This window comes from Symphalangus syndactylus, chromosome 15 (assembly GCF_028878055.3).
Source record: "Symphalangus syndactylus isolate Jambi chromosome 15, NHGRI_mSymSyn1-v2.1_pri, whole genome shotgun sequence".
NCBI lineage: Eukaryota > Metazoa > Chordata > Mammalia > Primates > Hylobatidae > Symphalangus > Symphalangus syndactylus.
This window is the reverse complement of record NC_072437.2, coordinates 79,434,320-79,451,477: the sequence shown is the minus strand read 5'-3', so window position 1 is coordinate 79,451,477 and position 17,158 is coordinate 79,434,320. Positions and strand designations below refer to the sequence as shown.

Below are 17,158 nucleotides of genomic sequence, written 5' to 3'. Positions count from 1 at the left end.
ATGGCAAAAATCATATTCTGAAGAATAACAATACCTAAGCCAAATTATTCTTTAAAACTAAACACATTGGACAATAATTCTCTATGTCCAAAACACAGCAATGCAAACAAATCAGGTCCCTTCAACTATTACTGAGTTTTCTACTATGTGCCTTAAGACAATAATGACTCTAATTTTATATATATTTAATTCAAAAACACTTATTTGATCATAATAAAAGTATAAACAGAACTCAGTAAATTTTCTAATTCATCTTTCCTGTTGTAGACAGTCTAACAAAAATATCATGATAATTTCTATGAGAACTAAGTTCCATGAATTCAGTGGACGCTTCATAGCAGAGTACTAGGAGGAAACACCAAAGCCATCGTGCAGTTCAGTCCTGCTAGAATGCTATCCTTTTCCTGGTGCACGACTGTCATTAACCACACTTCAAGACTCAGCTCAATGTGACCTTCTCTGGAAGCCTTCTATATCTGCTCAAGAGTGCCCACTATGTTTGTTTCTGTGACAGCATGTATCCATTACCATATATACTTGCATGCATGGCTGTATACCATATACAGATGCTCCTCAACTTACAATGGCATTACATCCTCTTAAACCCATAGAAAGCTAAAAACATCATAAGCTGAAAATGCATTTAAACACCTAACCTGCCAAATATCATGGCTTAGCTTAGCCTACTTTACGTGTGCTCAGAACACTCACATTTTATCTACAGTTGGACAAAATCATCTAACACAAAGCCTATTTTATAATACAGTTTTGGATATCTCATATAATTTATCGAGTACTGTACTGAAAGTGAAAAACAGAATAGTTGCATGGGCATTCGAAGTATGATTTCCACTAAAGATGTATTGCTTTTGCCACCGTAGATTTGAAAAATCTTAAGTCAAACCATCAAAAGTAAAAGACCATCTGTATATCTGTACATATAGCTGTCTCCCCCACTATAAGAAAGGACTGCATTCTACTAATTGTTGATCTCCTGCACAAAATACACACTATTTTAATAAATGGCAAAGAAAACAAAGAATTAATACACTGCATACCCTGCTCTAAAATCTTGAGGGTATATCGCGCAGGACACTGCTCTAAAATTTCATTCCTCTTACCAAATAGATAGCAAAGAGAAGGATGAACATTATAACAGCTAAAATATATAAAAGAATTTCTCAAAACTAGAACCATTCCCTTTTTCGTTCAACAAATATCGTTTAAGCAATGACTACGTAACAGGCAGTGTTCTGGGCACAGGAGACAGGGCAGGGAAAAAAAAAAGACAAATATCCCTGCCCCCATGGAGTTTATATTCTAATATTACAAGATGGATTTAGAGAAAATGGTACTATCTAGTGTATTCGGTGGTGATCAGTGCTAAGGGGAGAAGTTAAGAAGTAAAGGAAGTTGGGGCATGCCAGGTTGGGGGTGGGGACTGCAATGCTGGATAGCATCACCAGGGCAGGTAGCACTGAGAAGGTGACCTCTGAGGTGAGGGAGGGACTTTTATTAGTTGAAAATCCCTTTTTCTTTTGTTTAAAAACTCATTGGTTAAAAACATTACATTCTATAAGGTGTTAATTATAAACAGAGCTCCACATACATCACCCTGTCTAGGCTTTCATAATGAGATTTCACAGTCTAGTAAATTTAGAAATGATCTAAAACAGAGCTAATGGGAAGCCACTGTCTCATGACAATGGGCAGATCTGTATTTCTTTGCAAGGTAAACATTTTTTTCTTGATCATCACAATTCAACTTTGTTTTAGATGCTGATTTTATTTACTTACTGTGGAACATCATCTATATTCTTTTAACATCAGTACAATAATTTATCTCTTTCAAGAACCAATTGTGTTCCAGCCACAGTTCTAAATACTCAAATTATCTCATGCAAATCATCACAACAACTCTATGAGGTAGGTACATTTATTGTCCAGATTTCAGAGATAAGGCTGGGTTACAGAGATTAAGTAACTTACCTGAAGTCACTTAGAGGGTAAATAGGACAACTGGGATTTAAAACCAGGCCTTTCTCAAAACACAAAGTCCATGATCTTAACCACAACACTGCATTGCCTCAAAGATAAGAGTAGTTGTGTCATACAGCATTTCAATATGCCTGCTTACTAACTGTTCAAATATAAACTTAATAAGAAAGTGACCTCCTAACAAAAGTTTTTTCTAATTCAAACATTAAGCAATATGAACTCATAGGAGCAAAACACAGCTCCTATTTTTAAAGACCATCTTGGGAATCTATTACATAAACACTGAGTAGTGATGCCAGGGGTCATTACGGTAGGGAAAAGGAAATAAAATGTACTGATAAAAGTAAACCACATCCCTCTGTCTCTAAGAATGTCTCTAGTCTCAGGGTTGTTCCTTTTAAATTAAACCAACACGGCCCTCTCTCACGGGTCGGTGTTACATGGCGGTGACTGCGGCAAAGCAAGGGCCTCAGAGCCACCACTGCCGCCAGCACAGCCGGAGACCTGAGCTGACACTGGGGTCTGTCCGCGGGGCCTGCACTCTCTTGATGAGTCAGAGAAGTCCCGTTGTATCACACACAGTAAGATGGACAGTAGCTTTGATTTTAATTGTGGTGAGCTGGAGCCACCTGATCATTAACAAAGGACATCTTCTGTTACCCAACAGCCGCCAGGGCTTCCTGTTGAAATATATAGCAACAAAGGAAGAAAAGAAGCAAAACGCTAATAGTGCTTACCAGCACCTTAGAATGATGCTGCTCAGGACCAGTCCAACACTGAATGTATCTGCACTGTGAGGAGAATGTTCATAGAAGCCTGTTGTGTGCATATTTATTCACATTTTTGTTAAATGTTAAATCGCTTAGCACAGTAATCTGAGTGCATAGTATGTCATTTCAGTTTGAGTTTCTTGAGTGTTTTCATTAAATGTCTGCAGAGTTGCTGCCCCTTTCTTGAACTATGAGTACTGCAATCTTTTAAATTATCAGCATAAGTAGAGCTTTTTGAGCTTTAAATCTATGGGGAAATCAACAGGCCTGTTTGGCACAAGCAATGAACATCAAGAAACCATCTTGATGTGGAAGCATAATTATTTTTCTTCTCCCTTTTTGAAAGATCTTTCCTTTTGATGCCAGTTTTCTTCCTTGTTTACACAAGTTCAACAATTCCAAAGGAAAAGGCAATCGTAAGGGTTTCAAAGTGGCAGAGAAATTTGAAAGTCTCATGAACATTCATGGTTTTGATCTGGATTCTAGGTATACGGACTTAAAACCACTGGGTTGTGGAGGCAATTACTTGTTTTTTTCTGCTGTAGACAATGATTGTGACAAAAGAGTAGCCATCAAGAAAATTGTCCTTACCAATCCCCAGAGTGTCAAACATGCTGTATGTGAAATCAAAATTATTAGAAGACTTGACCATGATAACATTGTGAAAGTGTTTGAAATTCCTGGTCCCAGTGGGAACCAATTAACAGATGATGTGGGCTCTCTTACAGAACTAAACAGTGTTTACATTGTTCAGGAGTACATCAAGACAGACTTGTCTAAAGTGCTGGAGCAGGGCCCTTTACTGGAAGAGCATGCCAGGCTTTTCATGTATCAGCTGCTATGGGGGCTCAAGTACATTCACTCTGCAAATGTACTGCACAGAGATCTCAAACCAGCTAATCTTTTCATTAATACTGAAGACTTGGTGCTGAAGATAGGTGACTTTGGTCTTGCACGGATCATGGACCCTCATTATTCCCATAAGAATCATCTTTTGAAGGATTGGTTACTAAATGGTACAGATCTCCATGTCTTTTACTTTATCCTAATAATTATACTAAAGCCATTGACATGTGGGCTGCCGGCTGCATCTCTGCTGAAATGCTGACTGTTTTGTAAAACCCTTTTTGCAGGTGCACATGAACTTGAACAGATGCAGCTGACTTTAGAATCTATTCCTGTTGCACATGAGGAAGATCATCAGGAGCTTCTCAGCGTAATTCCAGTTTACATTAGAAATCACATGACTGAGCCACACAAACCTTTAACTCAGCTACTTCCAGGAATTAGTCGAGAAGCACTGAATTTCCTGGAACAAATTTTGACATTTAGCCCCATGGATCAGTTAATAGCAGAAGAAGCGCTCTCCCATCCTTACATGAGCATATATTCTTTTCCAATGGATAAGCCAATTTCAAGCCATCCTTTTCATATTGAAGATGAAGCTCATAATATTTTGCTTATGGATGAAACTCACAGTCACATTTATAACTGGGAAAGGTACCGTGATTGTCAGTTTTCAGAGCATGATTGGCCTATACATAACAACTTTGATATTGATGAAGTTCAGCTTGATCCAAGAGCTCTGCCTGATGTCACTGATGAAGAAGTACAAGTTGATCCCCGAAAATATTTGGATGGAGATCGGGAAATGCATCTGGGGGATCCTGCTTTTGATACCAATTACTCTGCTGAGCCTTGTTGGCAGTAACCAGATCATCATGAAAACAAATATTGTGATCTGGAGTGTAGCCATACTTGTAATTACAAAACAAGGTCATGATCATATTTAGATAACTTAGTTTGGAGAGAGAGTGAAGTTAACCGTTACTATGAACCCAAGCTTATTACAGATCTTTCCAATTGGAAGGAACAAAGCAAAGAAAAATCTGATAAGAAAAGCAAATCAAAATGTGAAAGGAATGGATTGGTTAAAGCCCAGATAGTGCTAGAGGAAGCATCACAGCAACTGGCTGGAAAAGAAAGAGAAAAGAATCAGGGATTTCATTTTCATTCCTTTATTGCAGGAACTATTCAATTTAGCTTCCAACATGAGCCTACTGATGTTGTTGATAAATTAAATGACTTGAATAGCTCAGTGTCCCAACTACAATTGAAAAGTTTGATATCAAAGTCAGTAAGCCAAGAAAAACAGGAAAAAGGAATGGCAAATCTGGCTCAATTAGAAACTTTGTACCCATCTTCTTGGGACAGCCAGTTTGTGGGTGATGGGGAGAACTGTTTTCTCATAAATCAGTTTTGTGAAGTAAGAAAGCATGAACAAGTTAAGAAGGAAAACACACTAGTTACTTAGACAAGTTCTTCAGCAGGAAAGAAGATCCTGAAATGCTAGAAACTGAGCCAGCAGAGGATAGGAAACTTGGGGAGAGAGAAATGAGGAAGGATTTCTGAACAACAGTGGGGAGTTCCTCTTTAACAAGCAGCTCGAGCCCACAGGCATCCCGCAGTTTCACAGTCCAGTTGGGTCACCACTTAAGTCAATACAGGCCACATTAACAGCTTCTGCTATGAAATCTTCCCCTCAAATTCCTCATCGAACATACAGCAGCATTCTGAACATCTGAACTAAAACACTCAGCAGACATTTATCTTTGTATTTTATTACTAGAGTTTAAGTCATTTTTTACTTGAATCAGATGGTGTCATTTAGTAAGGATTTTATGAGTAGTTGGTTTTTAAATCCAGACTTTCTTTTTCTACATGTGAGATAGTTTTCATTTTAACTGACATGTCATTTGCACACAAAAATAATGAATACAGCAAAACAATGCAATGCAGGAGGAGACAAAAGAAATGCACTAAGACACGTAAAGAACATCCTCTCATAGAACAACGATCTGTCTTACAGGAAACAAATTTTGCCTTGAAATTTACAGTGAGACTGTACATAATTGCATGAAAATATCTATTTTTATCCTAAGACATTTTTCATTCATGAGTAGTTTCAAGTTTTTCATACCATACACATTTCGTAAAACACATGATACCAGAAGCAACTGAAAATGAATGCTGAATTGGTATATGTGTGTTATCTACCTCAAAGTAACAAAAATATGTGGCAAAACATATATCACCCATAGTGCTTCACAAAACGCACTTCTATTTAGCCAGCGTGTATTGTAGTAAACTATTCTTAATAAGACTCATTCAATGTTTATAAATGTTCTGGTATTCATTCTTTATAGTGAAGTGTTAATACATCACATCTTATTTATTTTAGCAAATCAGTATATTTTCTGTATTTAATTATAAAAATTAACTTAGTTTTTAAAATTTATTTGCAAATACACTTTTTCCATTTGGCACTATGGTTTGTTGCCTACCTAGCTGAATCTATGTCAGTTTATCCTAAGGCTGTCCACATACTCATTTTAAGTAACGTGCTCACTGTGTATAGGAATTTGTATTTTGGAGGTGCTTGATCTAGCTACAAAGAAAAATTAATTAGGAATTATTAAAAATTTATTATTTTTAATATTTATTATAAATATTATTTTATTATAAAATGCTCTAGAAGTCTTAATTGGGCTTATTTTTTTAAAAAATGAATGTTAGAATTGTGTGCATGGAAGTAATTAAGGTACATCATTATTATAGTTTCAAAGTTGTACATGATAAGACATTTTGTTTTTACTGAATGATCTATTCCCCATCCCAAGGCAAGCATGAATAAAATTAGGTTAAATGTAGCATGTGGCGTCACAGTCTCTTAGAATTTGTTTCATCTATTTTATTTTATTGAATATTGTCTATATCTTTGGTTATCCTGTTTGAAGTAAAAGGACAAATAAAACATGGCCAGCAAAAAAAAAAATTAATTAATTAAATCAACTATAAAAGCAAGAAATGTACTATTAATTGCTAGATCAGTTGTGGCAATAATTAATAATTAAAACTAAAGATTAAGAGATAATATAAAATGTTGGCGTTAGCACACACAATGGTATCTATTTGTCATTTCAAGCCTTTATGATCTTTCTAGAATAAAAGATATTTTTCTATGACATGAACAAATTATCTCAAAGCCAGATAGCCAGATATGTGCTTGGTGAGGAGAGAAAAATGGTCTTCTTAAATGAAATGAGTAATTCTGTGTTCTATCTTCAAAATTCTTTTTTAAGTGTGTTGAAAATTAAAGCACAAACTAGTATCTATTTTTACAGAAGAGATTTTTGGGTATACTGTTCTGATTTGATATACTATTCTCATTTGATAGGTTCTAAACTGATGGATTTCAACTCAAATATTGGTTTTCCTTGAAAAGCACAAAAATTAATACTATTTTTCCCTTAAAATAGTTTAACACACATTTGATTCTCATTATTTGCAGTAGTTATGTTCAATAAAGTCACTACAACTCCAGATTAACAGATATTGAACAACTGACCCTATGGGAAAATACTAGGTTTAGGTTCCTGCAAACCTCTGGTCACAACATCTTTGTCAATTAATCAACATATAATTTCATTTTATGTGTGCTTCTGTTTAAAGAATATGTATATATACATATATATTAACAGAATATACATGACACATATAACATCACATGTTATATGTTATATTCTTAATAAAACATATACATACATTCTTTAAACAAAATGTAAGTAAACTTGATTCATTAACACTGAACTCAGGGCCAACAGCACTATAGCTCATGCCTGAAGGAAGCCTGTCTAATACACATATTTTTTCAATAATGCATATCATAACATTTTACTTTTAGGAAAACCAGACAGCACTTCCGCACACGGGGCCACTGTAAACGGTGAGATCATCAACAAAAAGTACAAAAATGCAAAACCATGTCATGAAAGGGTGCTTGTTTATTGCATGAGAGCTAAAACAAGAAGACAGAGCACAGCCAGGTTCAACCTTAGCTGCGAATGTGCACACTGGGCAACTCCAATTTTTCACATGTGAAAAATTACATACAAGTATTGATTTTGGAGTCACAAATAAACGTTAGTGAGTAGGCAAATTAGCAAATACTGAAACCACGAATAAGGAAGATCGACCCTATAAAATGTTAAGCACATACACGTAGTGTTTTTTGTTATGTGAAAATATGCTAAATGTGGTGCTGTGTTCAATAATGTCAACAAATTGCAGTAAAGATTGCCTGACACCTGAAAATGTGACCTTTCATCTCACAGTGACCTGTCAGAATTTCCCTCCAGTTCAAGGCTGAATAATGTCCCATTATTATATGTGTGTGCCACATTTTGTTTATCCATTCATCCATCAGTGAACATTTGGGTTGCTTCCACTTTTTGGCTCCTATAAATAACGCTGCTATGAACATGGTGTAGAACTGCTTCACAGTTTTATTGTTTTCGGCCGAGTATGGTAGCTCACACCTGTAATCCCAGCACTTTGGGAGGCCGAGGTGGGCGGATCACTTGAGACCAGCCTGGCCAACATGATGAAACCCCGTCTCCAATAAAAATACAAGAAAATTAGTCAGGCATTGTGGTGCATGCCTATAATCCCAGCTACTGAGGAGGCTGAGGCAGGAGAATTGCTTGAACCCGGGAGGCAGAGGTTGCAGTGAGCCAAGATCACACCACCGCACTCCAGCCTGGATCACAGAAGGAGACTCTGTCTCAAAAAATAATAATAATTTTAATGTTTTATATATCATATGATCACATTGCTTGTGGCTAATTAAAGAGTACATCAAGCTCCCCAAGCCTTATCAGCCTACAGAAAAATATGGGGTTACAATGATGACAATAATCCACATTTTACTACTGGCTATTTCCCTTACTTACTCAGATGGGACCCCGGCCTCCTTCCTCACCCAAATATTTCCTAGAGAATATCTCACATATGCTCATATTCGCCTCTCCCTTCAACTACTCCCAGTCCACCATTGTACAGGAAAGTAAAGTTCCTGTGACTCACCTGTTCACTCCAGACCCTCAATTACTCCACACACCCTGGGGCCTTAAGGCAATGCCATAAAGTGATTCTCTCCTCTCCCTTCATTATATCGACTCTCTTGTTCCATAGCAAAAGACAATGAAGGAGTTGATCCAACAGGCTAGGGTGCTGCCTCTTTAAGAGGAGAAAGAGTAAGACCACAAATACTCAAACGGTAATAATTTAGAATTGTTGTGACATCCATGAATGATGATAAGGTAGAAGTGTTTATTACCAAGGGAAGGTTGAATTTCCTTCAACATTCTTCCCTTGCCACTGTGGAATCTTAACTAGATCTATGATAAAAAGCTCTGTCTACTTAGATGATACTCAATCTACAAAAAGGTTTACAAACAGTTCTGGTTTCTGGCTTGTCCAAGGCAGAACAAGCGTGAGAATTCTTTCCCTGTGACTGGAAGATTTCACTAGCTCCTCATTCACTCACACCCTTCTGACGTTCGGAGGTGCCCTATTGGAAAAAGTGCCCTTCACATCAAGATTCCTGAATACATAGTTGGCATTTACTAGCACTTACTGTATGCCAGCCTGAAGGCTTTATCTCCTTAATCCTCAGAATATTCTTACGAACGTTTACGTGTGAGGAAAAGTAAGGTTTGAAGAGGTTATGTAACTTGCCTAATAGGAACTCAAACTGGGACTCGTGTTGTTCAATGCATTTCAGGGTTTCATTTGTAAATTTTTTTTAAAAATCCAAATCAGATTTCTTTCTTTCTTTAGGATACTTTCTTTTTGTGTTCTAAGTAAAGTGGTCTTTGTATTTTACTAAAGAGGGCCACCAGCTGTGCATACATGAGCTAGAGATTTTTCCCAGCAAAACCTGTTATTAACACATCTCTAATGCATATATAAAATCATTAAAATTACACAGTTTCTTTTGGTACTCTTTCTTTTCTTTCTTTCCTTTTTTAAATTTGAATGATTAAAGTTTAATTCTTGGACTTAACCTTTGCCAACAGTCTTCTCTTCCTTCCTACCTCAGCTGCTCAGTCCCATGGTTACTCCCTAGGACCTGACTCAAGCCCTCACTCTTCATCCAACATCATTTCCAGAGCTTGTTACTGTATCCACCCACACTTTTCCTGGCACACACAGACAAACCGCAACAGTGGTTTGACCCTGTCCTCCGCTTCACTTACTGCACTCAAGCAGCTGAACATGATCCCACACTAGGCTGACAGCGCTTAGAGTCCTGGTCACCCGGCTCAGGTGTGCCCCAAATGCAACTTGTTATTTACACTGCTGCATTTCTCTAGTCCGTTCCCTTTCCCACGCCCCTGTTCAAGCATTTCATACCTTTCCTCTAGCCTCAGACCTCCATACCCTCTCCATCTTGATTCTCAGTTGACAACCTAACTTCATATTCCACTGGGAAAATCAAAATAATCAGAAAATAATTTCTAGAAGTGCCAACCGCTGCCCCTACTGCATTTTATGGATAAAGTGACTTGTATGGATAAACTGACCTGCTCTGAGGGAAGCCCAGCTCCTCAAGCCATCCCACCCCATCTCGCATATATAAGGACATAGCTCCAGTAATTCTCCTCTCTTTTTTTGCATCATTTAATCTTTTCTCTCAGCTAGATTATTCTCCTCAGCCCACAGTGTGTGTGTGTGTGTGTGTGTGTGTGTGTGTATACGTTTTTTTTTTTTGAGATGGAGTTTTGCTCTTGTTGCCCAGGCTGGAGTGCAATGGCGCAATCTCAGCTCACCACAACCTCCGCCTTCCAGGTTCAAGCGATTCTCTTCCCTCAGCCTCCCGACTAGCTAGAATTACACGCATGCGCCAATGAGCCCAGCTAATTTTGTATTTTTAATAGAGACGGGGTTTCTCCATGTTGGTCAGGCTGGTCTCAAACTCCCGATCTCAGGTGAGCCGCCCGCCTCGGCTTCCCAAAGTGCTGGGATTACAGGTGTGAGCCACCGCATCCGGCCAGCCCACAGTCTTTCTCCTAAAAAAGTCATTTCACTTTTTTAAAAAAGCTGTAGCTTGACCCCAACATCCCTCTCCGGCCACTGCTTCATTTTTTCCCTCCTCTCATTTAAAGGGTTTGTTTTAGATGCTGATTTTAAAGATCAAACTTGCTAATGGATCGGCAATGGTATTCTTTTAATATTAATATGGTAACTAGCATCTATTAAGTGCTAATTATGTGCTAACCACCGTGCTAAATTGTCAAGGAAATTGTCACAGCAACCTCTCTACTGCTCCCCTGATGTCTGACTTTTTTTCCTGCTACTCACTTTCCCCTCACTCCCTTCCCCCCAGCTGGAATGTGTCAGCTGTTCAGGAATGCTCATCCCTGGAATGTGTCAGGTGTGTCTCTTCCTCAAAACCTTTGCATTTGCTGTTCTTTCAGCTTGCTCTGCTCTTCCTCCAGATATCCTCATGGCACCCTCTTCCAAAAAAAAAAATAGGTCCAGATACATTGCCCTAGCAGGATTTTCAAGTGTTCCCAAGACCTTTTTCAAGGGTCCATGAAGTCAACACTATTTTCACAATAATCCTAAAACATACACAGCTTTTAATATTCTGCAATGCACTCATAAACTCTAAAGAACATTTTTTAAACCTGAATGTGGAACCATTTTATCAGTTTTTATGACAGCCACCAAGAAATACCACATTTTTCTTCCCATAATAGCTAAGAACATATCACTCCATCCCCTTGTATCAACTACGCGTGAATAGATACATAAAAACAGCAGATAACCTGAGATTCTACACTTTGAAAGTATTTCAGCAGATACCTGGCTTAAAGTACATGCCGAGAACTGTTTAAAGTACATGCCGAGAACTGTTTAAAGTACATGCCATTTATTCAATCTTCAAAAATAATTTGGATTTCATGCCAGGAGTTGGCCATAACTAAAACTGCCTTAATTAAATCTCCTACAGAACTACTGTCACACAAAGTTGAAGTCTGGATTATGGCCGGACCTCACAAGGGAGGACATCATAAGGACACCTCCCAAGAGGATGTAGGTGAGGGGAACATATTGCAGACCACACTCCCACCCACATCAAAGTCTGATAGAACATATTTCTTTGGTTCCCCCAAGGAAAGCTAGAAAAGCTTTTCCCCCTTAAAATCTAGAGGGCTTTTTTCCCCACTGGTAATACAACTTTATAACTGGTCTTGTTGCTCTGGCTACCTGGGATCAAATTTACAACTCATCTCTAGCTGTGCAAGACACCTCACTCTATATATTAGCCTTCCAACCTTCCTCCTAATCTCATAGTCCTCTAGCCCTATTTTACCTAAGCTTAATACACAGTGTGGAATATAAACCATTTTAAATATTTTGAAAAATGTGTGGAAATAATGGTATATAAATAAAAAATCAAACAGAGAAATAGGAAAAGGGAGATACCTGTCACACTTGGATGAGTGAAAATGCCTGCCTTACTTTGGAAACAGAAGAGTTTGCATGACTGTACAGAGGGTAACACTGACAGAAAACACAACTGGAATACCAAGGCATTGGCTCTGCCTAGGGTGCTTGGAGCCCAGATATCTGCATACATAGCTTCTGTCACTTCACTAAGATCTCTGTTCAAATATTACCTTATCAAAGAGAGTCTATCCTGGTCAATTGAACCCAAATATTTTACACACACACACACACACACACACCCTCTCCACCTTTCTTTCTCCCTTTACCCTGCTTTATCTTCCTTCATTATGCTTATGAACACCCGCTATATGATAGAACTGTGTCTGTGTATATGTTAATTAACTTCTCCCTTGATAGACTATAAGCTCTATAACAGCAGGGCTTTCATGTTCTTTTACCATCCCAGCACCTAGAATAGAACTCAATAAAAATTGGTTGAATGAATAGAAAGGTCGTTTAGTATCAAATTAGGAAAGACTAATTTAGACTTTATCCCACCAGTAATGGGCAATGTCTAAGAGCTTATGCAAAATGTATTATGTATCATATTTCTCTTTTACAAAGATAACTCTGGCACTGGAGTAGAGAATGGAGAAGAGAGGAAATATATCGCAAAAATCCAAATGACAGATAATAAAGGTTAAATGAAGTTAGGGTAAGCAGCAAATGGAAAAGGAGAAATGAATTCATGAGCAATTCATGCAGCAAAGGGACAGTATATCATAATGATACAGGAGTTAAGAAGGAATTACTTAGACAGATAGCAAGAGTATGGGAGTCCTCGGTAAGGCTTTTCTTTTTAATAAAAAGCAGCCCCAAATCATTTTCTAACAAAGAGCGGCCTACAAGCTGGGAGCTTGCATAGGTGAATGCCCACAGGAACTAAGGACTAGACATTTTCAAGATGGCAGTTCGATCTTCCCTTCTCTGCCAGCTACGTGCATTGTAAGGAGCAGACAAGATGGCGCAGATCAATGGGAAAGCCCAGTTGCATAAGAAGATTAAGGTGGGGCAACCAGCCTTCCACACGTGCTATGTAAACATCATACCTGATTAAACCAATCTGTGAGCCCTATGTAAATCAGACACCGCCTCCTCAAACTGGACTATAAAACTCGGTGCATTTGCCATCAGCCAGTCCTTTCTGCTCAGAGACCCCTTCCTCTACTGGGGAAGTTCTTTCCCTTTCTCTTCTATTCTACCTATTAAACCCCAGCTCCTAAACTCCTCCTCTGTGTCCATGTCCTAAGTTTTCCTGGAGTGTGACAATGAACCCCAAGGTATATACCCCAGACAACATAGCCACTTCAATAACAGTTAAATCAGGCATCAAACAAGTCACTTGACATGTGTGACCTGGGGCATGTTACTTATCTAATCTTTGCTTTTCTTATTTCTAAAAAGGAGAGAATAATTGTACTTACCTACCTCATAGTTTTGCTATGAGGATTAAATAAGATCTAAGATATACAGAAATGACCAAATTTGGTAACCGCTGACTATGAGTGAGGTCCTTGTGGGTGGGGATGTGTCTCTTTCATACACTTCTAAATCACCAGCACCTAACACTATGCCTGGCCATAGCAGGCACTAAATGGGTATTTGATGAAAGCAAATGAATTAATGATGGTGATTAGCAAGACAAAAAGTCAATCCCTTCTATACAAGGCAATTTATTCTATAGGACATAAAAGCTGTGGAGCAGAATTTGGCAGGGAGTGGGTAGACTGCACAAATATGTTCAGTTTGAGAATATGGAGACTGGGATGGCTAGGGAACCCCATAGGGAAATGTCTGGTAGGCAAAGGAACTAGAGGCCCAGATCTCAGAAGTACAGGCTAGAAAAAGACTGATAGAGGTGGTGGTCAAAGCCTAATCTAATTGATCAAATTAACTTAGGAAGGGGCAAACAGAATTAAGACTTCTAGGAAACAAAAACATTTGACAATAGATAAAGGAATCAGGGATAGAGGCTAAGAGGCAGTGAAAAGATAGTAAGAAAGATAAGAGAACTTGGCTGTGCCCAGTGGCTCATGCCTGTAATCCTAACACTTTGGGAGGCCGAGGCAAGTGGATCACGTGAGGTCAGGAGTTCGAGACCAGCCTGGCCAACACAGTGAAACCCCATCTCTACTAAAAATACAAAAATTAGCCAGGCGTGGTGGCATGCACCTGTAATCCCAGCTGCTCATAAGGCTGAAGCAGGAGAATCACTTAAACCTGGAAGGCGGAGGTTGCAGTGAGCCAAGATTGTGCCACTGTACTCCAGCCTGAGTGACAGAGTGAGACTCTATATATAAGAAAAAAAAAAAGAAAAAAGAGAGAGACAGCTTTAACTTTGAAAGCAAAAGAAGAGAAGATGTGAGAAGATGTGGTCAATAGCATCCAAATTGGCAAGAAGCAATTGACTGAAAACTAGAGACCACTCAATTTTAGCAATCAAAATTATTAAGGGCCTTTGCTAAAGAAGTTTCATGAAATAGCTGCAGTAGAATGAAGAGTAAATGGAAGCTGAAGAAGGGCAGATAAGAAGGCTCTTAGAAAGATATTTCAAGATTAGGTAGAACAGGCCATAGAAGCACCTAAAAGCCAAACTGGCCAATTATTTCCACTACCACCTCCAAGTGGTCATTCATTCTTATTAAAATATTTTTTCATAAGACACTTGAAGGCCAGGTGCGGTGGCTCACACCTGTGATCCTAGCACTTTGGGAGGCCAACGTGGGCAGATCACTTGAAGTTAGGAGTTCAAGAACAGCCTGGCCAACATAGAGAAACCCCGTCTCTACTAAAAATACAATAATTGGCAGGACACGCTGGCACACACCTGTAATCCCAGCTACTCGGGAGGCTGAGGCAGGAGAATCGCTTAAACCCCAGAGGCAGAGGTTGCAGTGAGCTGAGATCGTGCCACTGCACTCCGGCCTGGGTGACAGAGCGAGACTCCGTCTTAAAAAAAAAAGAAAAAAGACACTTGAAAAATCGTCAACAAAAGACAGTGGCCTATACACACCACTGATTAAATTATGTAAAAGACACACATAGGAGTAATTATCAGAATTTTAATACCAATTTTAAAAAATAATTATAATAATTACAGATACAAAAACATTTTATATTTATTTAATCACCATTACTACCTTACAAGGTAGGAATACTATGTCCAATTTGGAAATGGAGAAATCCTCAATTCAGAGTGATGATGTGTATTGCTCAGGGTATGCTAACTGCTATAGCAAACAATGCCCAAATCTCAGGGACTTAACACAATAAAGCTCTATTTCCCCCTCATGTCACAATCCAATGTGGCTAATGGGATTCAGGGAGGAGCACAAAGGGCTCTGCTCCATGATGTCATTCAGGGATCCAGGCTCCTTCCATTGGATAATCTGTATCTACCTGGCAGGTGAGGGAAAACACAAGGCATGGAGAGTCCCACAAACAGGTTGAGAGGCAAAGTGACAGACATCACTCTCACCTGCATTTCACTGGCCAGAAATCAGTTACATAGCTCTATCTATCTGCAAGGGGAAAAGGAAGTCTAATGGTGGGCCAAGAAGAATAGAAAAACACAGTTATCAGTGGGCACAGCATTCTCTGCCCCCTTAAGTAACATGTCTGAGGTCATCTAATATAGTACATGACAAGCTGAGAATCAAACCCAACACTATCTAACTTCTCCAGGAACCTTGCTATTTTTTATTTCAAATTTTTTATTTCAAAATTTACTTTTCAAATGTGCAGTCACATATCTGTCCCTAAAAACATAGGATCCAAATGCAAAAAGGCATGATGAAACCTAAAACATTGATGAGAGATATGCTCACAGATTAAACAAATGAATAAAGGCAGGAGCAGGAAGAAGGGGGAAATAAGGGAGAAAAAAGAGGAATTTAAGGGAAAGAGAAAAGAGAGAAGGGAAGGAGAAGGAGAGAGAGGCCAAGAGAAGTAAGCAGCCTGCCTGCTTGCACACACACATGCTTGCATGCCGTAGATTAAAGTTTCACTGCCCAAGAAGCTATGAGGCTACTGAAAGCAAGGCATCTGGAACCCACCCATTTTAATCCACTGTGAAAGGGATATGAGTACAATCATCAGAAGGAACTGCTTTTGAGTTCCAGCTTTGTCCGTTACTCAGCAGATATTCAAACTTGGTCTCAGTATAATCATTTGTAAAATTTAGGTAACTGTACACAACTGTTCCATAAGATCATGTATAGAAAACTGCTCTGTAACCAATAAAATGCTAAATAGAAAAGTATTTTTAAATTTCTGAATTAAATGCACCAAGCTTGTATTTAAAAAGATCTATTATGCTAAATTACATTCTAGTGGTCTGAAAAAGTGCTGATACTCAAATGACACAGTGAGAAGGTCAGAGATTCCAGCTCTACACATGACAAAGTTAACCGTACTTCCTCATATAAAACAGAAGCCTAACAGTCTCCCAAATAGCCTTATAACAAAAAGCAGGAGGGAGAGAATTATTACCGTATATGATCATTTGAAAAAAAAAATAAGGAACTACATAAAATAGGAATGATGTACATTGACTCCCAATTTAAAACTACTATCACCAATAGCTGTTGACCACTTTAAAATCATTTAACCAACTCAAAAATACAAATGTTTCTTTATTTCTTTTGTTTTAGAGGCAAGGTCTTGCTCTGTCACCCAGGCTGGAGAGCCGTGGTTCCAAGTAACTGGGACTACAGGTGCCACCACGTCCAGCTAACTTTCTTATTTTTTAATGTTTTATAGAGATGGGGTCTCCCTGTTTTGCTAAAGTTTGTCTCAGACTCTTGGCATTAAGCAATCTTACCAGCTCAGCCTCCCAAATTGCTGGGATTACAGGCATGAGCCACGGTGCCCAGCTACAAATGTGTTTCCAGTGACTAAATAGTCTTAGAGTAAAATACTCAATATCCAACAAAACCAAACAAATTTGCCAAGGGAAACTGTAATGTACTAACATGTTATGGCCTTTTTCAAAGGTCTATTCTTAGATGTAAAACAAACTCTCTTTAATT

General features: G+C 38.5%; 1 protein-coding gene and 1 pseudogene across 5 annotated transcripts in view; one reads left to right on the top strand and one right to left on the bottom strand.

Annotated features, from left to right (window-relative positions):
* Window positions 1-17,158, bottom strand: part of DGKH (diacylglycerol kinase eta) — a 202,477-nt gene that overhangs the window by 170,549 nt on the left and 14,770 nt on the right. The gene's annotated exons all lie outside the window — the stretch shown is intronic.
* On the top strand, window positions 3,183-5,367 carry LOC129464204 (mitogen-activated protein kinase 6-like; annotated as a pseudogene).